Source organism: Neomonachus schauinslandi, chromosome 4, assembly GCF_002201575.2.
Source record: "Neomonachus schauinslandi chromosome 4, ASM220157v2, whole genome shotgun sequence".
NCBI classification, from domain to species: Eukaryota; Metazoa; Chordata; class Mammalia; order Carnivora; family Phocidae; genus Neomonachus; species Neomonachus schauinslandi.
Genome location: NC_058406.1, coordinates 60,989,144 through 61,014,515, shown reverse-complemented (window position 1 = coordinate 61,014,515; position 25,372 = coordinate 60,989,144).

The following is a 25,372-nucleotide window of genomic DNA, read 5'->3' as shown; positions in this document are numbered from 1 at the left end:
ATTTGGTTGAGGAGCAGGGAAGAGAAGGGAGTTGTTGGATTTTGTAGGCCCTTCTGGTTCAGTGTCTGCATCTGCTGAATTAGTTTAATGTATGGATTCTCTCCTTATCCTGCACATTTCCTTAATCTTTATTGTGTAAAACCAGATGTAGAGCTTAGTTACTTTTTTCCTTTTTGTTTCTTTTCTCTTTCAGGGAACAACCACTTCAAATTTATCCTATTCTACCATGAAGAGTACTTGTGGGGAGACAGGAGGATATTTTTTGCCTCCTGCAAAAACAAAGTCCATCTGGTGGAAGTGTGGGTAAGTAATAAATTGGAGAATATCAAGATAGGAGGCAAGTAGACCAGGTAGGAAGCTATTATCGGAGAGCAAAATGCTGAAGACCTGAGGTAAGGCAATGACACTGGCAGTAAGAACCGTAGAAAAGAATATATTTGAGATGTATTTAAAAGAGGGAATCCATTGGACTGGACTCAGTGACTTAATCAATCTGGGGCAGTGGTGCAGGGGAACATGATAGTAGAGAGGTGTGAAAAGATTGGTAGGGGATGCAGGGCTCTGTTTGTCATTCAGGATTTTGTTTGGGGTAAGTGAACAGTTAGAGGTGACATTCACTGTTTGAGATACAGAATGAAATGCCTATTTTGGGAGAAATTTAGAAGTCCAGTTTTGGGCAGGTTGGGATTGAGGTACTAAATGGAGATGTTACTAAAGTACTTAGATGTGTGTATCTGGAATTTGGAAGAATGATCTGGACTGGAGAAGCTAGGTTTGGGAGTGGATCATTTAGGAACTATTCTCAAGTGCAAGTCTAACAAACTCAGCTACAGGAGCTTTGCCAAATAGTTATTTTTCTTAAGTAACAAGAGCCCAGAGTAAAGTAGTTCAGGACTAGTGTGGTAGTTCCATGATTTCCCTGGGATTTCGGGCTCTTTTTAATCTTTCTCCTCTATCATCCTTAATGTCTTTGGTCAGGTTTCCTAGAAGCTGTGTTTTAGGTGAGGATTCAGGTCATGAGTTTCATTAAAGGAAACTCTTCTTCAGGAAAAACCTGTAAGGGAAAGTGTAAGGCAGGTTAGAGAAGGGAAAAGAGCAGGTGGTCTGACCAACTGAATTATTAAAAGTGGACCATGCATGGAAGCAGTAATGAGTGTGTCATGAACCAAAGGTTATGACTAATCCCATTCTATGAACATATGGTCCAAGGAAAAATTAAAAGAATGAATGAAGAGAGGAAAGAACTCAAGGAACATAAAGCTTTTCTTTCAAGTAGCCTGACTTTGAAAGAATGAAGAGTAGGGAGGCTTGTGGGGGGAGAAGGACATGGGTTAAAAGAGAATTTTAAATAATAGAGCTGCTTATGGGAATGTGCTAAAGGGGAAGAACTGGTAGAGAAGGAAGGTTGAACATTCCTTCTCTACCAGTTCTGGTGGAGTGATATCGACGAGTTGACTGGGATTCCGGAGTACAGATCAATCAATTAGCTCTGGATACAGGGAAGGACGACTTTTTACTGATCTAGGAGGAAAAGACATTGACATTCATGGTGGTGGCAAGAGGAGCTGAGGGATTCCTACATGATTGCATTTGAATTTATTTTCTCAGTAAAATACAGAAAAAAATCATCTGTTGAGCATGTGTGTGTGGAATAGAAGGCACTGGTGATGGTAGGATGGGGGAGAGGTGTAAAAGGCTTAAGAGTGGTGAAAGTTTGGAATAACCACTGAGAGAAATAGGAGAGATGTCTAACTAGAGCTGCCTGGCAGCATTTCGGGCCCAGCTAAGGTTGAAGATCATGAATTTGTAGTAGCAGCAACCTAGCTTTGTGATTTTCTCCTGCAATGCTTTATAGTTCAGGATAGCATCGGGCGGGGGTGGGGGGATGAGTTGGGCTATTAAATCAAGAGGCATTACACATGTGATTCATTTTCTAGTTGTTAAATACCCTTCAGTTGTAGATTACAAAGAGACTATGGATATACATGAATGCCTGCACCTACATTTAGGCAGTAGAATGGAACACTATTTTTGGGTTTGGGTGAATTTAGGAATCAGCCAATAGAAGTTCCAACTTTTCTTTGGTTATTTGGTGCTGAAGCTATTATTGATTATGGTTTAGAGATCAAATGGGGTTATATATATGAATGAATCTTTAAGGGTGAGTTTGAAGAACAAGAAAAATTGGCCTACTTTCTGCAAGTTCACTTGAGGTATATTTGTGTCTACTTGATGCTCCTATGGCCCAGAGATTTCTAATCCATCCAGAATTCTGTGGCTAGATAAATCTTTCTAAAACATATCACTGCCCAGAAACCTTCAGTAACTTCTCACTGCCTGTAGTATATGATTTAATTGTTTTAGCCTGATGATTTCATGGTCTCCATAATTTGGCCTCACCCTGCTTTTCTTTATTTTCCCAATGCTTCCTAAACTCAGAAAGTATAGTTTAGTGGTTAAGAGCACAGGCTTTGTATTTGTGTTTGAATCCTAGCTTTAAAAACTACCAGCTATGTGATCTTAAGAAATTTAATTCTCTTAGTTCTAATTTTCTCACCAATAACACAGAGATAATAATATATACCTTATAAGCTGATGAAGATTAAGTAAACTAACATAATGTGCTTACTACAGTGCCTGGAGTATAGTATATTTACAATACTTTCAGTACTTCACTTAGCTAACTCAACTTACATAGTGTTTAGACAGTGTTCCAAATACTTTGTAAACTCATTTGATCCTTGTAACAAGCCTCTAAAATAGGTAATATCATTATATTAATTTTAGAGAACAGATCACTGAGATATAGGGAAATTAATTAACTTACCGTGTAAACAGCTAATAAGTGGTAGTATATTTCAAACCTGGGAAGTCTGTGTTCAGAGGCTCATGCTTTTATTTATTTATCTTATTTTTTATATTTTAAAGATTTTATTTATTTATTTGACAGAGAGAGACACAGTGAGAGATGGAACACAAACAGGGGGAATGGGAGAGGGAGAAGCAGGCTTCCCACTGAGCAGGGAGCCTGATGCAGGGCTTGATGCAGGGCTTGATCCCAGGACCCCGGGATTATGACCTGAGCCGAAGGCAGACACTTAATGGCTGAGCCACCCAGGTGCCCCAAAGACCATGTTACCTTTCAATAAATAGTAACTATTATATTAATACTCTATTTACTGTCCCTTAAAAATGTTATGCATATTTCTACCTCCTTGCTAATATTCATATCATCCACTATTCCAGGAAAGTTCTTTGTCCTTTTCTATCCAAATCCCCTTAATCTTTTCTTTCTTTTTCTTCCCCTACAGGTCTTTCATTTCCTTGGTTAAGTTTATTCGTAGGCATTTTATTATTTTCGGTGTAATTTAAAATGGGATTATTCTCTTAATTTCTCTTTCTGCTACTTCTCTATTAGTGTATAGAAATGCAGTAGATTTCTGTATATTGATTATGTATCCTGTGACCTTACTGAATTCACTTATTAGTTCTACTAGTTGTTTGGTGGAGTCTTTAGGGCTTTCTATATATAGTATCATGTCATCTGCAAATAGTGAAAGTTTACCAATTTGGATGCTTTTTATTTCTTTTTCCTGTCTGATTGCTGTGGTTAGGACTTCCAATATGTTCAATAAAAGTGCTGAGAGTGGACATCCTTGTCTTGTTCCTGATATTAGGGGAAAAGCTCTCAGTTTTTCACCATTGAGTATGATGTTAACTGTGGGCTTTTCATATATTCTATATGAATTCCATAGTCTAGGAATTTATTATGTTGAGGTATGTTCCTTTTAAACCTACGTTATTGAGGATTTTTATCATGAGTGCATGTTGTGCTTTGTCAAATGCTTTTTCTGCATCTATTGAAATGATGATATGGTTTTGATCTTTTCTCTCAATGTGGTGTATCATGTTGATTGATTGCAAATATTGAATCACGCTTGCATCCCAGGAATAAATTCTACTTGATCATGGTGAGTGAATTTTTTAATCTATTGTTGGATTTGTTTTGCTAATATTTTGTTGAGGATATTTGCATCTATGTTCCTCAGAGATATTGGCCAGTAGTTCTCTTTTTTTTTTTTTGTAGTGTCTTTATCTGTTTTGGTATCAGGTAATGCTGGCTTCATAGAATGAATTTGGAAGCTTTCCTTCCTCTTCTAGTTTTTGGAATAGTTTGAGAAGAGTAGGTATTAAATCTTCTTTAAATGTTTGCCACAATTCACCTGTGAAGCTCTCTGGCTCTGGACTTTTGGTTTTTGGGAGTTTTTTGACTACTGATTCATTTTCATTGTTGGTAATTGGTCTGTTCAAAATTTGTCTTTCTTCCTGGTTTGGTTTTGGGAGGTTATATGTTTCTAGGAATTTATCCATTTCTTTTTGATTGTCCAATTTTTTGGAGTATAACTTTTCATAATATTCTCTTATAATCCTTTGTATTTCTGTGATGTCAGTTATTTTTCTTCTTTCATTTGTGATTTTGCTTATTTGAGTCCTCTCATTTTTGGATGAGTCTGGCTAAGTCCAAAATGAGTCCATTTTGATCTTTTCAAAAAACCAGCTCCTGATCTGTTCTGTTGTTTTTTGGGTGTTTTTTGTTTTCTTTTAGTTTCTATTTTGTTTATTTCTGATTTAATCTTTATTTCCTTTTGGTTTTGAGCTTTGTTTTTCTTTTTCTAGCTCCTTTAGATGTAAGGTTAGGTTGTTTATTTGATATTTTTCTCACTTCTGGAGGTAGGCCTGTATTGCTATGAACTTGCCTCTTAGAACAGCTTTTGTTGTATCCCAAAGATTTTGGACCATTGTGTTTTCATTTTCATTTGTCTCCATGCATTTTTTGAATTCCTCTTTGGTTTCTTGGTTGACCCATTCATTGGGTTGTGTTATCTAAATTCTATGTATTTGTGTTCTTTCCAGATTTTTTTCTTGGTTTATTTCCGGTTTCATAGTGTTGTGGTTAGAAAAGATGCATGGCATGACTTCAGTCTTTTTGAGTTTGTTGAGACTTATTCTGTGGCCTAATATGTGATCCATTCTGGAGAATGTTCCATGTGTACTTGAGAAGAATGTGTATCCTGCTGTTTTAGGGTGGAATATTTTGAATAAATCTGTTAGATCCATCTAGTCCAATGTGTCATTCAAAGCCACTGTTTCCTTGCTGATTTTCTGTTTGAATGATCTATTCATTGATGTAACTGGGGTATTAAAAGTCCTCTCCTATTATTGTATTAGTAGTGATTATTTCCTTTATGTTTGTTATTAGCTGCTTTATATATTTGGGTGTTCCCATGTTGAGTGCATAAATATTTACAATTGTTCTCTCTTCTTTTTTTTTTTTTAAAGACTTTATTTATTTATTTGACAGAGAGAGACAGCGAGAGAGGGAACACAAGCAGGGGGAGTGGGAGAGAGAGAGAAGCAGGCTTCCTGCGGAGCAGGGAGCCCGATGCGGGGCTCGATCCCAGGACCCTGGGATCATGACCTGAGCCAAAGGCAGACGCTTAATGACTGAGCCACCCAGGTGCCCCTACAATTGTTCTATCTTCTTATTAGATTGTTCCCTATATGATTATATAGTGTCCTTCTTTGTCTCTTGCTACAGTCTCTTAGGAAGTCTATTTTGATGATATAAGTATTGATACCTGGCTTTCTTTTCACTTCCATTTGCATGATGACTGCTTTTCCATGCCTTCTCTTTCAATTTGCATGTGTCTTTAGGTCTGAAATGAGTCTTCTGTAGGCAGTATATAGATGGGTCTTCCTTTTTTATCCATTCCATTACCCTATGTCTTTTGATTGGAACATTTAGTCCATTTACATTCAGAGTAATTATTGATAGGTATGTAATTATTGCCATTTTGTCACTTGTTTTATGTTTGTTTTTGTAGTTCTTCACTGTTCCTTTTTTCTTTTGCTCTCTTTTGGTTTGTTGGCTTTCTTTAGGGATATACTTGGATTCCATTTTCTTTATTTTTTGCATATTTTAACTTCTTTTGTGTGTTTGGTTACCATAAGGTATGTACCACTAGGTATATAATGTCTTATGCATATAGCAGTCTATATTAAGTTGATGATCACTTAAGTTTGAACCCATGCTTTCTTTACTCCTCTCCTACCCCTATTTTAGGTATATGGTTTTTCTTTTTAATATATACATCCTTTTATTGTGTGGATCCCTTAACTGATGTTTATAGATATACTTAATTTTACTGCTTTGTGCTTCCTACTTTTCTTACTCCTACTTATGGTCTTTCCTTTCCACTCAAAGAGTCCCCTTTAACTTGTATAGCTGGTTTAGTGGTCTTTTAACATTTGTTTGTCTGGGAAACTCTTTCTTTCTCCTTCTATTCTGAATGATACCCGTGCTAGATAGGTATTTTTGGTTGTAGGTTTTTTTCTTTCAGCCTATTGAATATATCATGCAACTGTCTTCTGGCCTGCAGAGGCTCTGCTGAAAAATCAGCTGATAACCTTATGGGGTTTCCCTTATATGTAAATGTCTTGTTTTCTCTTGCAGTCTTTAAAATTCTTTATCACTATTTTTTTTTTTTTTGCCACTTTGATTACTAGATGTCTTGGTGTGGACCTCCTCAGGTTGATTTTGTTGAGGGCTCTTTGTGCCTCCTGGATCTAGATTTCTGTTTTCTTCCCCAGATTCAGGAAGTTTTCAGCTATTCTTTCTTCAAATAAAATTTCTGCTTTGTTTCCTCTCTGTTCTCTTTCTGGGATCCCTATAATGCAAATGTTATTATGCTTGATGGTGTCACTGAGTTCCCTTAGTTTATTTTCATTGTTTCTTATTTTTTCTCTATCCTATTCACCTTGACTGCTTTCCATTACTCTGTGCTCCAGATAACTGATCCATCCTTTTGCTTCCTCCTGTTTACTATTTTTTTAAAGATTTATTTATTTATTTTAAAGGGAGAAAGAGAAAGAGAGAATGGGGTGGAGGCAGAGGGAGACAATCTCAAGTAGACTCCCTACTAAGCGTGGAGCCTGACAGGGGTCTTGATCCCACGACCTGAGATCATACCTGAGCCGAAATCAAGAGTCAGATGCTCAACTGACTGAGCCATCCAGGTGTCCCTCCTCTAGTCTACTATTTATTCCCTCTAGTGTATTTTTAATTTTGGCTATTAAGTTCTTCATCTCTAATTGGTTCTTTTTTATGTTTTCTGTCTCTTTGTTGAGGGTCTCACTGAAGTTCTCTATTCTTTTCTCAAGTCCGGTGAGTATTTTTATGACCATTACTTTAAATTCTCTATCAGGCATATATATTTCTTATCTCCCTTACAGTTAGCTCTCTTGCTGTGATTTTGTCCCATTCTTTTATTTGGAACAAATTCCTCTGTCTCCTCATTTTGTGTAACTCTCTGTGTCTGTTTCTATGTGTTAGGAAAGTCAGCTATGTCTCTTGCTCTTGAAAGCCATGGCGTTATGAAGAAGAGGTCCTATAGTGCCCTGCACTGCAATGTCCCCTGTTCACCAGCACCTGGTGCTCCAGGGGTGTCTCCTATGTGTGTTGGGTATGCCCTACTGTTGTGCCTGAGCCGTGTTTGGCTTCTGTCCCGTTGTCTGAAATGGCTCTCTTTGCCTGTGTGGGCAGGGTTTGGTTAGTAGGCCAGTCTGGTGCCACCTTGGGCTTGAGTTGAATCAGACTAAGCATTTGACAGAAATGCAGTACCATGGAACTTCAGGGCACTTTCCCTGCATTGTCCCCTGAGAAGCTTTTGTTGGTGGGAAGGGCCTGCAGTCAGATTCTCTGTCTACCCCCAGCACACTGTAGGGGCTACAGTTGGACTGGTGCTTGTGGTTATCTTCCTGTCTCCTCAGGGCAGTAGTCACTTTAGAGTTGTGCTGGCCACTGTCACAGCTGCTTGCACACTGCTGGGTTCGTGGCATTGTTTTGGATGGGTTCCACCAAGGGCGTATTAGAGGGGTGAGTCCACAGGAGCATGCAGGGGCGGGGCTCATGGTGCTAACAAGGTCCTTGCTGGTTCCCTGTGGGAGGGGACCTGAAGTGGCCTGAGAAAATTGCAGCAGAGGCCATTTCAGCATCTGCCCCTTCTGTAAAGCTTTCCAGGATTATTCCTCAGTTATCAGTGATCCTTCTCTGAATCTTTGGCACTTAATGCCTACATAGTTTAGTTGGCACTTAAGAAATACTGTTTTGTAGTAACTATATTGCTTTATGTTGTTATTTAATCTGTCATCGGTTTTCAACTAGACAAAATTTGTGAAGGTAGGAAAAATGTGTTTTTATCATCTTTATATCATTAGCACTGTTTAAGGGGAAGTTCATTGAACTTTCTATCAAAGTCACAGCACTGACACTTAATAAATCTGGTAAACTAAGACATATTACTTGGCCTCTTTGAACTTTAACCATTTCATCTGTTAAATGGGGTTAATAACTTACCTGTCTTAGAGAGTTATGGTAGAGATGAAATGAAAAGTATATATGAAAAAGTTATGACATTCTGTGTAAAAGTTAGGTGTTTTGTGCATAGAATTCTCTCTGTAATATTTGTTAAAGAAATGAATAAATGAATTAATGGATTTACCAAAGATGGAAAGAAGTAGAAATACCTAGAAATTAGCTCTACAACATTTAAACTGTATTTTCTTGAGCTAGTCACTAACTACTCTGAGCATTCTTTTTCACCTGAAAAGCAGAGATAAGAAGCTAAGTGGATAGGACACTTGGGAAGAATCCAGGCCTTTACCGAATTCAGCTTTGAACTGAAGTATGAAGGGCCTGGGTCTCCAGGATAGAGAAGAAGTGTAGTGGGAGATAGAGTACGGACATACAAGAAGTGAGAGATTGCAAAACACAAAATCTTACCTTTTTGCTCAAGCTAAGCTCTATTGGTAGAGCTTTGACTTTAGCATATGAAGATAGGCTAAAATTCCTTAGATTCATATTTTTCACAAATACATCACTGACTAGTGTATCTGAAGTTCCTTTCTTGGCTGCAGGGTAGAGAATTCCAGCCAACTTCTCCTCATAAAAGTTCAGCTTGAACTTAAATTCCCTACCCACAGGAAAAAATTATCCAAAATTTCACATGACTGACATGTAGCATTTTAAGATTTCTCTAACCACATAACCATGGATTTCTAAATAGTATGTGAAAGTTCTTGATTCTTATTAGACTTACTGGTATAAGTCCAGCCAACTTTCACATTTTTTCCTTTTCTTGATCATTCTTCCAAAATAAATCACCAGTTGCTAAATTCTTAGAGCTTATGATAGGCACTTATATCTCCAGTATCTGTCACCTTTCCATAGTCAAGCTTTCCACCACCTGATCCCCTTGTGGTCACTTCCTATTTTTCTTTCTGCCTGTTCTGCTCTCTTTTTTCCTCTTTTGTCAGCCTTAACACAAATAAATTCTGTAGCCTATAAGTTGTGGGAATGAAGTGGTTAAAAAGAAGAGACCTCAGCTGGGGATGAGGTGGTTAAGAAAAACTTGAAAATAAGAGGCAAGAAACCACCTTAGAAAAAAAGAATTTCAAGTTCTGAGGAGAAAGTCTTCCAGGTAGCACTTAGCTCAGAAGAAATACTACTTTGGTCAGGACCTGCCTGCCCTACTTCCACCCATGGTCTATAATTAGGTATGTCATTTGCAGGCCGTTCACAGTCCAGTGAGATTTAGAGTCTCTCTCTCTCCACTTACAAATAGGACCTGAAAAGAGACTATTCCAGCCTCTTTTTTTACAGTTATGTAAGGGCCTGGAGAGTGATTAATGCATTAGAAGTCACTGTCTTGTGCTTCAGCTTCAGTACCTTCCATAACCTCCATCACATATGACTAGTCTGCTTAATTGACCCTTGCTAGGGCTCTGGTACTTGGATATCCTACCAACTTTCCCTTTGCTTCTTCTTTCATGGAATATGAAGTCTAACCTTAAATCCTAGCCAGGAGGCTAGAGATTCTAACTTCCTCATTGGGTTCTAGTGAGCCACTTTCTCTAGAATTGAGTCCTAGTTCTCCTTGAATTATTTAGTCATTGAGAGTGACATCAGCAACATGACGTATAGGAGTTTCTAGAGCTCTTCCCCTCCTAGAAACATCAATTTGAACAACTTTCCAGGCATGAAAATACCTTCACAAGAGCTAATGATTCCAGATGAGGGTTAACAGAACCTGGGTGGAACATAGAAATAAGACAAGATGCATTGAAGAAGGTAGGAAAGACAGTTTCATATTACCCCATCACACTTCCCCCAAGCCTGGGCAGCCCAGCACAGAGAGGAATGACCTCTCCATGGAGGGATTGGAGAGTAAAGTAAATGCCTGACAGCATTGGTCCACACTGGTGCTTGACTGCCTCCTGCAGCCCTAGGCAGCTCTCATGGCTCCAGGCTTCCAACCCACTCCAGCACCAGGCTGGTCTCCATGGACCTATACTCCAAACTAGCTATTGTGGGCTTCTCACCCTCCCTAGCACCCAGCCAATTGTTGTGGCCCCAGTCTTGTGGCAAGCCCCAGCACAAGTCCCCACAGACTTAGATTCCAGGATGGCTCCTGTGGCCTCAGGCTGCAAGGATCATGAATAACCGAAGGAAGGTGAGATCAACAAAGGAAACTAATAAAGTTTCGATGACAGGCCCTAAAGAAATGGAGATATATGAACTATCTAACAGAGAGTTCAGAATATTCCTCCTAAAGAAATCCAGTGAATTACAAGAAAACACAAATAACTGAACATTATTTCCATTTAAAAGTTCTATTTTAAGTCTTATGGTTGCTGTTTAAAGTAATAACATTTTTTCCCTGTTTGCCTTTAAGATTTCCTTCTAATGTTTGGTTTTTAGCAGTTTTAGTAAGATAGGCTTGGATGTGGTTTTCTTTATTTATTCTGGATAGAGTTTGGATTGCTTCTTGAATCACTAACTTGATACCTTTAATCAATTTTGAAAAAATTCTTAAACATTTTGTCTAGAAATGTTGCTTTATCTCTTCCCTCTCTCCTCTCTCACTTGCTCTCATTCTCTCCCTTTCTCTTCTTCTGAGGTTCCAGTCACAGGTATATTAGATTCTTATACTGTATTTCATGTCATTTTTTTTCCCTCAGTGTTTCAGACTGGATTTTTTTCTTATGCCATGTCATGTCATTCACTGATACTCTCTTCAGCTATGTTGAAGCCCATCACCGAGTTTTCCAATAACTTAACTTTTGTTCTAGAATTTTTATGATTCTTTTTTCATAATTTCCATTTATCTCATGGAATTCTCCACCATATTAGTAAATTACTTGAACATTTTAATCATAGTGATTTTATAGCATGTATCTAACATATCAATATCTAGATATCCTGTGGGTATGTTTCTATTTTCTGTTTGTTGTTTGTGCATGAAAAATTACAAACATAGTTTAATCTCTAGATGATATCTTCTTCCAGAGGTTATTTGATTTTGCTTCTTGCAGACAATCAAATTCAGGGAAGATCACCATAATCCAGTAAAAACTGAAATGATTCAAAGCTGGGCTTCAGTTTTTTTGAGGACTGATCTACTTTTTACTCTTTACCACGTGGCACTCAGATTTCTAGCCAAATGCTAGAGGTGTTTTAACAGGGCTGCACTTCTTTGAAAGTCCTTGAACTATTATTTGGCTCTCTGAATCATGAAACTGATGAAAGCTTTGCTCAGCTTCTTAGCCTTTTAGCCACTGTGCTGCTCTTTGATATTAATATTCACCTCAGGGAATAAGTGGCTCTCGTAATTGTGCTCCCTTTTCTTGGCTTCTCTCTTCTTCTTGATATTGACCCACAATTCTCCCTGCCTTGGTCTCTAATACTGTCTACTTGATATTTAATTGAGAAGATAAAGTGATTCCATTTTCTCTTCTTAGTATATCAGTTATCCTATTTCTTAGCATATCACTTCTTTTATTTTTTTAACCTTTTTTAGTGTTGCCCTAGAGTTTGCAGTATAGATTTACAACTAATCCAATGACATTTTTGAATAACACTATACCACTTAGTGGGTAGTGTGAATACCTTATTAACAAATAATCCTAATTCCTCCCTCCTGCCATTTGTATCATTGCATATATCTGTACTTACATCTATCTATAGTATATAGATATATTCACATGCATACATTAGTGTGTGTATATATGCATACATAATCAAAGACACTGTTGCTATTACTATTTTGAACAAACTGTTATTTGTCAGATTATTTAAGAATAAAAGAAGTTTTTCTTTTACCTTCACTTATCAATCCTTTTCCAATGTTCTTCCTTTCTTTATGTAGATCTTAGTGTCTGACCTATATTATTTTCCTTCTCTCTAAAGAACTTCTTTTAACATTTCTTGAAAGGCAGGTCAACTGTGACAGATTTCCTCAATTTCTGTCTGTCTGAAAAAGCCTTTATTTCTCCTTCATTTTGAAGGATAAATTCAGAGAGTGAAGATTTCTAGGCTGGTGGGTTTTTTCCCTTTCCACACTTTAAATATTTCACTCCTCTTTCTTCTTGCTTGCTTGGTCTCTGAGAGGTTGGATATTTATTATTTTTATCTTTGTTCTGCTGTAGGTAAGGTGTTTATTGTTTATTTTCCTCTGGCTAATCCAAGGATTTTTTTCTTTATCTTTGGTTTTGTATAGTTTGAAAATTATATTCCTAGGTAGTTTTTTTGTTTTGTTTTTAAATTTATCCTGCTTGGTATTCTCTTGGCTTCCTGAGTATGTTGGTTTCTGATATTAATTTGGAGAAATTCTCAGTCATTATTATTTCAATTATTTCTTCTGTTTCTATATTTCTTCTCCTGGTATTTCCATTATATGAATATTTTACCTTTTTTGTAGTTGTCCCATTGTCCCTGGATATTCTGTTATTTTTTTTCAGTTTTTGTTCTCTTTGATTTTTGGTTTTGGAGGTTTCTGTTGATACATCCTCAAGCTCAGAGATTCTTTCCTCAGCTGTGTCCAGTTTACTAATAAGCCCATCAGAGGTATTCTTCATTTTTGTTATAGTGTTTTTGGTCTCTAGCATTTCTTTTTGGTTCTTTCTTAGAATTTCTATTTCCCTGTTTATATTGCCCATCTGTTTTTGCATGCTGACTACTTTATACATTAGAGCCTTTAGCATATTAATCATAGTTGCTTAAATTCTCAGCCTGGTAATTACATCCTTCCATGTCTGCTTCTGATGCTTGCTCTGTCTCTTGCAACTGTCTTTTGCCCTTTGATAGGCCTTTAATTTCTTCTGGATAGCCAGACATTATGTATTGGGTAAAAAGAAACTCTATAAATAGGCCTTTAGTAATTTAGTGGTGAGGTGTGGGGGAGAGAATCATTCTACAGTCTTATGATTAAGCCTCAATCTTTTAGTGATGCTTGTGGGCTGTGAACACCACACAAGCTTCTGCTTTTTTCTTCCCCTTTAGGTAGGACAGGATGATTACAGTAGGCTGGAGTTGGGTATTTCCCTTCTTCCAAGTGGAGGGCTAGAGCTGACAGGAGTTGGGTAGTTCCCTTCTTCCAGGTCAATTAGGCTCTGATAATACCTTGGCAGGTTAGGCTCTAGTTAACTAGTTTCCAGAGGGCAGGGCTTATTGAGAACAAAGGGCTCTGGTGTATTCCAAAACAGTTCCTTTTCCCCTTCCCCTGCTAGAACCCAAGGGCATTTTTCTGATATTTACTGTGGGAATCTGGTTGAGCTCTTGGAGGTAAATCTCACAATATTGTGGGGGCCCTCCTATGACTGGGTCACCCTGGGTTTTTAACTCTCAGAGTTGTCCATAGTTGGCCTTCAGTAATTCATCAATTACAGTTCAGGTTTCCTGTCCTAATACTGGTTCCTGAGGTGGTTTCTGCTTACGAGTTCTGCTCTGGTAAACTGTGACTGCCTGTATTTGCCTGTCTCTTCAGTCTTGGGACAGCAGTTTGGTCTGTGTTTTCCACTCTCTGTGGATCCAAGAAGTTGTTGATTTTTCAGTCCATTCAGCCTTTTATTGTTGTTAGGGCAGAGTGGTAAGTTCCACACTCCTTACATCTGGAACTAGAACTGGAAGTCTCTTCTCTAATGGATATTAAAAATTGTTGCCCTCTTTTCTAGTTGTTCTTGGCAGTAAGGTTGACTTAAGCAGCCTGGTCAGCTATTGCCATAAGTGTAACTCAGTTCTGCCCAGTCCCAGTCCTGCTCTTTAACTCCCTCCCATATTCAAGCCTATGATTGCACTTGAATCTTATCTACTCATCTTGGTTTTCCTGGTTTAATCTTCACACTTCCTAAAATCTTTGGCTTAGATTCATGTCTCTGTTTTACCTATTCCTCACTGCCTTTAGTAGTAACCCTAATCATCACAGGCCTTTCTAGAACCCAAACACCACAATAGACTATCTTGATTGATGCTTTACTTGTTGTCTAAACAAAGCTCTTTTGTTTGTAAAGTAACAAACCCATTCAAGCTAGCCCAAGTAAAGGAGAGTTGTTGTGAGGATATAGCAGGTAATCCTAGGAATATTTAATAACAAGAAATGAAAAACAGCCTGCTTTCATATGTCTTAGCATTGGTTAAAGGTATTCTTTTTATCTTTGTGCACACATATTCTCTCTTTTCTTTTCTTTTTGGTGGTTTCTCAGTTTACATAGGGGGACGATGCAGTTCTACACTTTTCCTCTTTTTTTTTTTAAGATTTTATTTATTTATTTGAGAGAGAGAGTGAGTGAGAGAGAGAACACAAGCAGGGGGAGGGGCAGAAGGAGTAGCAGACTCCCCTCTGAGCAGGGAGCCCAATGGGGGCTGGATCCCAGAAACCTGGGATCACACTGAAGGCAGACACTTAACTGACTGAACCATCCAGGCACCCCTTTTCCTCTTTCTTATATCATAGTTTGTTTGTTTTTTTTAATTTAGGAGGGCTTTAATTTTGTGCATACCAATTTTTAGACCCCTTAAAGGTCAGGGGCCATGGCATTACTTATTTAAGGATTCAGTTACCCGAAGCCTATCATTTATTCTTCTCTCCAAAGGAATTATACAGAGTTAATAGCACTTCACTGGGAATAAAATATGAATATATTGATTTCTCTGTAAGTACCATGTACCCCTAAATAGGGTTTGAACCAAGCTGGGGCATATGGCTAAGGCTAAGGCCAAAATGAGGCCCCTTGCTGCCTTTTCTTAAATCCTTACCTAATGTCCTAAATCCTTATTTATTCCTTTTTTTTCCTTTCCCCCAAACTGAAGGTGGAATCTTTTTTTTTTTTTAAGATTTTATTCATTTATTTGAGAGAGAGACTGAGATCGAGCATGAGAGGGGGGAGGGTCAGAGGGAGAAGCAGACTCCCCACTGAGCAGGGAGCCCGATGTGGGACTCGATCCCAGGACTCCAGGATCATGACCTGAGCTGAAGGCAGTCGCTCAACCAACTGAGCCACCCAGGCACCCTGAAGGTGGAATCTTTAATTCTAGAGCAATGGCATATATTTTTATTTGCTTCTCTAAACGTGTTTAATTATTTCCTCTCTGTAGCAACCAGGTTTTTCTCTTACTAATTTTTTACATGGTCCAATATGACTGTCCTGGCCCTGATTGTCTAATTCAAGTCCTATCACTAGTTATATAGTCTCTATTTATTCTTCATTTATTTGTGGTTAAGCAAAGCATTGATTTTGGAACTGGTGTCCATTCTTCTCTAACAAGATGTAGCCATGGTGAGATCATATGGCATATAGGGACCCTCCTTCCAGGCTCTCTCAGAGGGAAATTAAATCCAGAAAAAGGAATTAGATGTGTGGGACTTGATAGCTTCAGAACACCTACCTAAGCTGGGTTATTCCCTAGAATTAAGACAGATGTGGACAGAATGGAATGTTAAAAGGGTAAAATGGATGACAAATAATCAGGATATGTTATAAAAATAAAAAGGATATGTTATGAAATCTAGGACTTGGGCAATCACATCATTTCTCCTTACTACCAAACATTACTTGTAAATTGCTACATATTTATATGATTAAATTGATCATTATTGAATAGTTAAATCCAACTATTCTTTAATAATAATCTTTAAGAGTTGTTGAACATAAAGATCTATCCCTATGCATATTTATTGATAAAGATATAGATAGGCAGACAGGTAGAAATAATTTGTAAATATAATGGTCATAAATGTCATGTTCTTATAAATGAGATAATTTAATTTGGTCTTATTTGATTTTAATAAAAGAAAATCTAAGTTGAAACTCTAGAGCCACCACATTCAGTTGTTCAGTTTATAATATGAATGGTGCTCCCTGAATTTGGACAATGAAAATTCTGCACAACTGTATGTGGCTGTCCCTCAATCAAATAAATATTTCTATTCATTTATATAGTCTATGTATTTATTTATATATTTATTCTAATATTTCTATCCTACTAATGATCTAGATTTTTTGTGTTTTTTAAAAAATGGTTGGGCGCCTGGGTGGCTCAGTTGGTTAAGCGACTGCCTTCGGCTCAGGTCATGATCCCAGGGTCCTGGGATCGAGTCCCGCATCGGGCTCCCTGCTCTGCGGGGAGCCTGCTTCTCCCTCTCCCACTCCCCCTGCTTGTGTTCCCTCTCTCCCTGTGTCTCTCTCTGTCAAATAAATAAATAAAATCTTTAAAAAAAAAAAAAAAAAATGGTTCATGGCTGCTGTATTCTCTGAGTTTTTCATTTTTAAAATATTTATCTTTTTTAATTTTTGAAAGATATTTTAGCTGGATACAATATTCTTGGATCATACTTTGTTTCTCTCAGAACATTAGAGATATTGCTCCAACAGTTTTTGGAAATCATTGTTTTGGGGAAGCGTGAAGCCAATGTGACTTTTTTTTTTCCCTGCAGGGAATTCCTGAAGAATTTTTTCTTTATTTTTAAAATCAGTAACTACCAGGTATATCTTTTTGCTGATCATTGTATTTGCTTTATTTCCTGGAAAGAGTGTTTTTGTGATATACAAATTTAGGTTGTCCTTTCTTTGTGGATAGTGTTTTGTGTTATATCTTTGAATTTATTTTGTTCTTCATTATTGGGGTTATAGAACTCAAAACCACTTATTGTATCTTTATTGTTGTCACAGTTTGTCCTTCATATCCATTATCATTTCTCTAATTACTTTAGTTGTTTTGGCTTTTTCCTGTGCATTTGCTGTAATTACCTCAAGTGTTTCCTCTATATTAGTAATTCTATTTTGTTTCTTGCTTCCTCTAACTTATTTAGAAATTCTTTTTTTTATTTTCATTCTTATTTTTAATTTATTTTTACTTTTTTAGTAGGTCTTTTAAAATGCTATTTTTTTCTTATGCTGCGATTTCCTATTTCATCTTATCTCACTGCTTTTTAACTTCATTTTTAGGTTGATAAAGAGCTTACTTTGTTAAATTTAATCTTTTTATTGTGCTCTTCTAGACAATGCATTCATAATGAATTTTTTCCATTATTTACATTTTTGTTTCAGAATAGTCTAGTGCATTCCATTTTGCACACCCTTGTTATTGTCCACTCTTTTGTTTCTATAGTGCAGTATCTATAGTTGCTATGCCATTTTCCTCCCTAAAATGTTGCTTATGTTTAACATAGGTACTACTTTTCCAGACATTCTCTTTGCTTTGATAAAATATGGATTAATTTCCCTGGATTTGGTTCATCATTCCCTCTAAGCTAAATTTTTGGGCTGGGAAATTTGTATTCCATCCACTTTTATGTAGCTTGAGAGTATGGAATTGTTTCTGGAATTCATTAGAGCTGAAACAAAATTGTATGAAATTTTACCATAATAATCTGAACTTTGCTCTCCTGAGACTTTGTAAACTATGGTGTATCAAAATTCACTTTACCTTATCATGAACATATCCCATTCCCATGGTGAGGAGATATCTTAGGGCTTTAAGTAACTCTCTTAATTCAGTGTGGAGTTCTAAAGCCTTTGTTTCCAATAGATAGCCCTAAAAACTTCTCTGATTTCACCAGTCTCTAATCCATCCCTCTCCATACTTACTTCCTACCCCTTCTTCCAAACTAATCAGAAGAGAGAGAAAGAGGGGTGCCTGGCTGGCTCAGTCAGTACAGCATGTGATTCTTTGTTTTGGGGTCATGAGTTTGAGCCCCACAATGGGTATAGAGATTACTTGAAAAAAAAAAAAAAAGGAGAGAGAGAGTGAGAGAGACACACAGAGAGGGAAACAGAGAGAAAGAGAAAAGGGGTATCATCCCATCTCAATTTACTTGTCTCCAAATTTGGGATGGTTAGTGAGAATTATCAGAACTTTTCAAGTTGCCAGTGCTAGAAATTCAGTGTACATAAAAGCTCTATGAAGACTTCCACTAAAGAAATCTACCTGATTTTGCTAAATCCAGCATTTCTCATATTTATATCATTTGTTTTTCCTCTGGGATAGGGCCCAATATTAGTTTGTGATATCCAATTTCTGAAGTCCCCTGAATCCACATATCCTAAATAGGGTCTTGACATCCAACCAATAGAATGAGGGCCAGTCCCCAGTGTGGGGTTGACCTGAAAGCATGTGGATTGGGAAGGAGGGAGAAGCTTATATGGGGCATAGGGCAGTGGAACATCATGGATGATGCCCCATGGCTGAAGCTCCACTGACATGATTTTTTGGTATTGGCTGAGAATAAGAAAAGTCAGAAACAGTCTAATTTGTATTATAGAGAGGATGGAGGGTTGAAACTAGAAAAGTCAAACTCCAAAGACTAAATGTTTAGTCAGGACAGAAGGTTAAGCCAGGAAGATTTAGGAGTTGGATAAATGCAGGAACAGAGCGGGAAGTAAAGAGCAAGGATTGGAGATAGGAAGTATCAGAAGTTTAAAAGATAATTGTCTACTATTAACTATTTTTTTTAAAGATTTTATTTATTCATTTGAGACACAGAGATACAGAGAGAGAGAGAGCATGAGCAGGGAGAGAGGCAGAGGGAGAGGGAGAAGCAGGCTCCCTGCTGAGCAGGGAGCCCGATGCGGGGCTCGATGCGGGGCTCGATCCCAGGACGCTGGGATCATGACCTGAGCTGAAGGCAGACGCTTAACCATCTGAGCCACCCAGGCGCCCCAATTGTCTACTATTAAGTAGGGGTGTCAAGTCTCTGGGGATGCCAATCTATGGTATTAGAGGCTCTGGAATTTAGGAATATTGACTGTTAATTGGCTCTGTTTTAAGTTCTGTCTCTGATGGAGAGGACTATTTCAGTTAATCCTTGGGAGTATTCAAACAATATGAGGTTTTCTAGGTACTAGCTTACCCTAGATGTCACTGCCAATTGCATTAAAAAATATTTTAATATTTATTCAATATAAAAAATATTTAGCTCTCATCCAAATTCACACAACAGTAGGTTGGGGTGCTCATTCTGTAAGAGAGTTACCAGTCCATGTCTTATGCCACACATGTGCCAGGCTGTTGATATACAGAGTTGAACAGATGTAGGTCTTGCCCTCAGAGAATTATTTTCAATCCTAAGGGAGACTACTGTTTTGACTGGTTCCATCAGAGTTAATGCCAAACTCTCCTTAACAATACTTGGAAAGTTTTGTTTAAAATGATATCTTATATAAATAAATAAATAAATAAATAAATAAAATGATATCTTAGAGCAACAGTTCTCAAACTTGGTTTCACATTATAATCACCTAGGTATCTGATGCCTGGTCCTGTTCCAGGGCAATTAAATCAGAATACTTGGGTTTGCGCTTTTGCATCAGTATTCTTTAAAACCATCCTAGTTTCAATTTGTGTTGAGAACCAGTGTGTTAGAAGGAAAATGCAGAGTCAATTGGGGAAAACTAAAACAATACCAATGAGTAAACTGTGCACTGAGTTTTAAATAAGCATATCTATAAATATGTATACAACAAATTGCAGACATAACACAGTTATATAGTTCATCAGGGTTTTTTTCTGCTCTCAATTACCAGTCTCCCTTCACTAGGGTATTGGTAAAAACCCATAGCTAGTTTTGACTGTGTTAGTGTCTTTGTTCTGGTTCTGTTATTGACTGTGATCCAATACTTTTCTGTCTTCTATTTTTGTTTTCTATTTTATATTACCCCATATCATTTACCTTAGTATGAAATTCTTATTACATAGTACTCTCACTTACTCATTCTGCAACTATGGTAATTCAATCATTGGAATAGAAAACAACCATTCTTTTTTTTTTTTTTTAAGATTTTTAAACTTATTTGAGAGAGAGTGCACACATGTGAGTTGGGAGAGGGACAGAGGGGGAGAATCTCAAGCAGACTCCACACAGAGCGAGGAGCCCTATATGCAGGGCTTGATCTCACGAAACCATGAGATCGTGACCTGAGCCAAAACGAGAGTCAGATGCTTAATGGACTGAGCCACCCAGGTGCCCCAAAAATAGTCATTCTTAAATCTGGCTTCATTTTAATCAACTGGAGAGCTTTTAAGAAATGCTGATGACCGGGCTTTACCTCCAACCACTTAAGTCAGAATTTCTAGGAATGAGACCTAGTCAATTGTATTTGTTTAAAAATATCCCAGATGATTCTATGTACAGCTGGGATTAAAGACCCCAGAATTATTGATTAGGGTCATAATGGACCCTAAAGAATTATGACTCCTTGTGTCCATAAACTTTTGCAATGTAACTTCTCCTATCAACAGATGGAGTCTGTTTCCCCACCTGGACTATAGCTGACTCTGTAGGTGAATACAGCACATGAGTTAAGTGCAGGTGAGGTCAGAAGAGGAACCACCTAAGAACAATGGAAAGTAATAAAATTTTTTTTAAGCCATTTAGTTTAGGGGTGGTTTGTTACCCAGAAAAGTCTAACTGAAATACACTATTATGGAGGCTTTCTGTAATAAGCAATGACAAAAAAGAGCTACTTTTGATTTTTTCCTTTACCTCTATTTTTATTGCTGTTGCCAGAACCACTCTAACACTTGCTTCTAAAGCTCTTTCTATTCTCCTAGGTTTCTTCTTCAAGATTCTTTTACTGCTGGCAGAATGAGATTTAGGCAGACAAAGAAGAATTTCATGTCATTGTACAAATGCCTTCCTGTTTTTCTCTAGGGTACTTTTTTAGTCTGATTACCAAATGTTTCCTTTATAACTATAAAGATCAAACGAACCACCTGCCCCTGGGGCTGTGGCTCAGGCAGACTTTCATAACACTACATGTGGATTGCATCAACACTTAGGAGACTCGGTTTCACAAGTTAAGGTCCATTATAAAGAAATTCCCTTGTATTAGCAAGATGGCCACATTTAGGTTGATCCAAGAACAATTTGAAGTCTCCAGTCTATTTGTTTAGTGTGGATCATGTAAACGAGCTGTAGTTTGCACCCTCACTATACTCTCAGTGATAAAAATTACTATAATTTTGCCTTAATAATATTAACTATTTTAACAGGTCTGACTAGAAGGTCTTTGCAAAATTAGCACTGAAAAAGAACAAAAGTCGTCTATATCACTTGTTGGTAGGAAAATCTAGGTTGATGGGAGGAAATGTCAAGGATTTGGAGTCCAAAGAGATGGATTTGACACTCAGTTCTACTACTTAGCTCTTGTGTAGCCTTGAGTAAATCACTAATTTCTTTTTTAAACTTAGTTGCTTTATCTGTAAAATTGAGATAAAAATAACTATCTCCAGAATATATCTAAGAATCAAAAAAAGATACCATATTTAATATTCCTTTTCAATTTTTAAAGCTTAATTAAATATAAGATGTTATTGCTGTTGGTATAGTTACTGGTATAGATAGCATCAGGAAAGAATAAACGGAAAAATTCTTTGACAACAGCTGAGAAAAGCTACTCATATTCTCACAGCATTAGGGAAAGTGAATGCTTTATATAGCTTCACAGTTTTCTTTAATCTCTGAATCTCAAAGCACCTTGCAGAATACTTTTATTAATTTATAAAACCCCATGAAATACATTTGTTCCCCCTTAAACTTCCTTTTAAACAATGTACCTTTTCTAGGACATACAGTAAGTTTAAACCTAACCCAGTAAGGGCCCTCAGATTTCTGAATGAATAAAGAGGGGTTCTGATCTTTTTTTTTATGTTGTAATTTTTGTGTGTTATTTAAAATATGCAAGTCTCTTGATCTTGTCTGCCTTTACTCAAAGCTGTCCCTTGATGCTTTGATGTATTGAAGATGCCTCTGAAACTCAAATCCTAGACAGGTGGCAGTCTTCATTCCTTACATGTTAGGGTAGGGATAAGGTTTGGGGAGAATTTATTAATTTCTTTTTTCCTTAAGTATCTGAAAGATGCCCATTAAAAATATGTGAACCAGATTCTTATACTTGGAGCCCAAGTTGAATTCTAGTTGGAATCAGAGCTGTTGAAGGCTGCATTTTACTCTTTGGCTCCCTGACTAGCATGTAGGAGTTTTTCTTTTGGCTTACTTAATGGTAATCTGATGATATGCATGACCTAATGGGGCGTTTAGCCAAGACTTGTTTAGGCACTAGAAAATGCAGCTATAATTATTCTCTGTATGTCTGTGCTTCTTTTTCAAGGAGTTCAGAGAGCTCTGCATACATTATTTAATCTTCCTGATAAGGTGAGCTAGATGAATTTTGTTATTATGTTAGAAAAATTTACCTTCACTCTTCCTCTTGTCATATCTTCTGGCATCTTTGCTTATTGACATTTAGTAGTCTGATTTTTTCCATGGATGTTCCAAATTGTTCTCTTTCCCCTATAAAATAAACCTGATTTCCGTCTATTCCTTCAACCTCTACTCTTAAAGCGTATGTATGTGTATGGGTAATGAACATATATTATGTTCTAGTCCAAAGAAGTGTCATTAATGGTGAATTTCTTAGTTTGAGACCAGTAGTGTGTGAGAAAGGATGATACATTTTGGGGGACATGTGGACTTTTTGCTATCCTTCAAAATAAGGATATGCATAATCAGTTCTTATGCATATCCTTCAAGATAAGGATATGCATAATCAGTTCTTCTGCATAAAACTGATTCTGTTTATATCTTCTTTTATGCAGGAATTACCTGTTACAAACTCTATTTTAGGGTGAGGGGAGACTGAGGTACAGTACAGTACATGAAAACATAAGCCAATTTTTGGTAGGTTATGATTCTGATTATTAATGTTTATGGCCTAATATCTGCTTTTGACAGTCTCACTTATAGGGATTTCCAATACTCAGTGCTGAAACTTTGATCAGATAATCAGAGTACTTTGAATTCGAGGCTTCCAGAAGTTTATGAAACTGACTTTTCTTTATAAATTTTGCTGAATTATTTCCTATTTAACTCAACACATGTTTACTGCAGGGAGTTTTCCATATTAAGTCAGTTGAAAAATGAGCCATTTTTTACCCCTAAGGATTGTTTTTCTCTCTTCGAGAGATACACAGACATACACAGACTAAAGTCTTTAGTTTTGAACTCTGGTAATTATTAATTCAGTGGTGTGTGCAATGTGCATGTTCAGGTGATATGAGTGGTTAAAACACCAATACTATTTACTTCACTTACAGTATAGGACCCTTTCCCCTAAGACCAAATTCACTATCAATCTAATTGCCACAGGATTGTTCAGCTTTATATAGGATTACCCTTCCATGTGTGTCTTCCAGAGCTTATTCACAGGAGACTTATGTAGAGGTCATGCTGGCTTTTCTAAGTAACTTTCTGGAAGGGAAGAGCAGATAGATGCTTGCTTTTGCAGTTTGAATATGTTTTCCTTTAGCAGTTTGATGTAATAGAAAGGAGTATGGACTTTCAAGTCAAAAGGGCCTAGGTTTGAATCTGCATTCTGCTGCTTACTGGTTGTATGACCTTAGGCAAATTAATGACCTTTCTAAGCCTATACTTCTTTCCCTGTTAAAGGAGATTAATAATGTCTAATTTATCAGAGTGCCTTAAGAAAAACATGAGACAATGCAAATAAAGACATGTTGCACATGCCAATCTTAATGAATTCTTAATATATATTAGTTACTTTTCCTTCCTGTCATATGTTGGCCAGAGAGTAATTTGGTATTTTGGTTTAATAAGATAAAATAAAATAATATATAAAAGTAAATAATGAGGCATACAAATATAATAAATTTTAAGAGTCATTTTATACTTGGTAGAGTATGTAATTAACTCAGAGAACCCAATAATTTTGTATAAATTACTACCATGTTTTTGTCAGATAGAAAAATAGGAACAAAAGCAAAATCAGGGGCACCTGGGTGGCTCAGTTGTTAAACATCTGCCTTCGGCTCAGGTCATGATCCCAGGGTCCTGGGATCGAGCCCCACATCGGGCTTCCTGCTCTGCAGGAAGCCTGCTTCTCCCTGTCCCACTCCCCCTGCTTGTGTTCCCTCTCTCACTGTGTCTCTCTCTGTCAAAAAATAAATAAAATCTTTAAAAAAAAAAAAGCAAAATCAAACTATTGGGACTACGCCAAAACAAAAAGCTTTTGCACAACAAAGGAAACAATCAATAAAATGACAAGGCATGCGTTGGTGGTATAGTGGTGAGCATAGCTGCCTTCCAAAATGACAAGGCAACCTACTGAATGGGAGAAGATATTTGCAAGTGATTTGTCTTATAAGGGGTTAATATCCAAAATATATCAAGAACTTATATAACTCAAAACTGAAAAACAAATAGACATTTTTCCAAAGAAGACATACAGATGGCCAGGAGACACAGGAAAAGATGCTCAACATCACTAATCATTAGGGAAATCCAAATCAAAACCACAACGAGGTATCACCTCACACCAGTCAGAATGTCTAGTATCAAAAAGACAGAAATAACAAGTGTTGGCAAGGATGTACAAAAAAAGGAACCCTTGTGCATTCTTGGTGGGGATGTAACTTGGTGCAGCCACTGTGGAAAACAGTTTGAGAGTTCCTAAAAAAAAAAAGAAAAAAGAAAAAAGAAAAGTAACTGCAGTGCTGGATACTTACCCAGAGAAATAAAAAACTTTTTCTTTGAAAAATGGTACATAAATATACAATGGAATATTACTCAGCCATAAAAAAGAATGAGATCTTGCCATTTACAACAATATGGATGAACCCTAGAGGACATTGTGCTAAGTGAAATAAGTCAGAGAAAGATAAATACCATATAACTTCACTTATATGTGGAATCTAAAAAACAAAACAAATGAACAAACCCAAAAAAGCAGAAGCAGACCCATAAATATGGAGAACAAACTGATGGCTGCCAGAGGGGAGAAGGGTGGAGGATGGGCAAAGAGTAAAGGGGAGTGGGAGGTTCAGGCTTCCAGTCATGGAATGAATAATTCACGGAGATGAAAGCATAGGGAAGATAGTCAATGGTACTGTAACAACATTGTATGGTGACAGATGGTAGCTACACTTGTGAGCATAGAATAATGTATAGAGTTGTCAAATCAC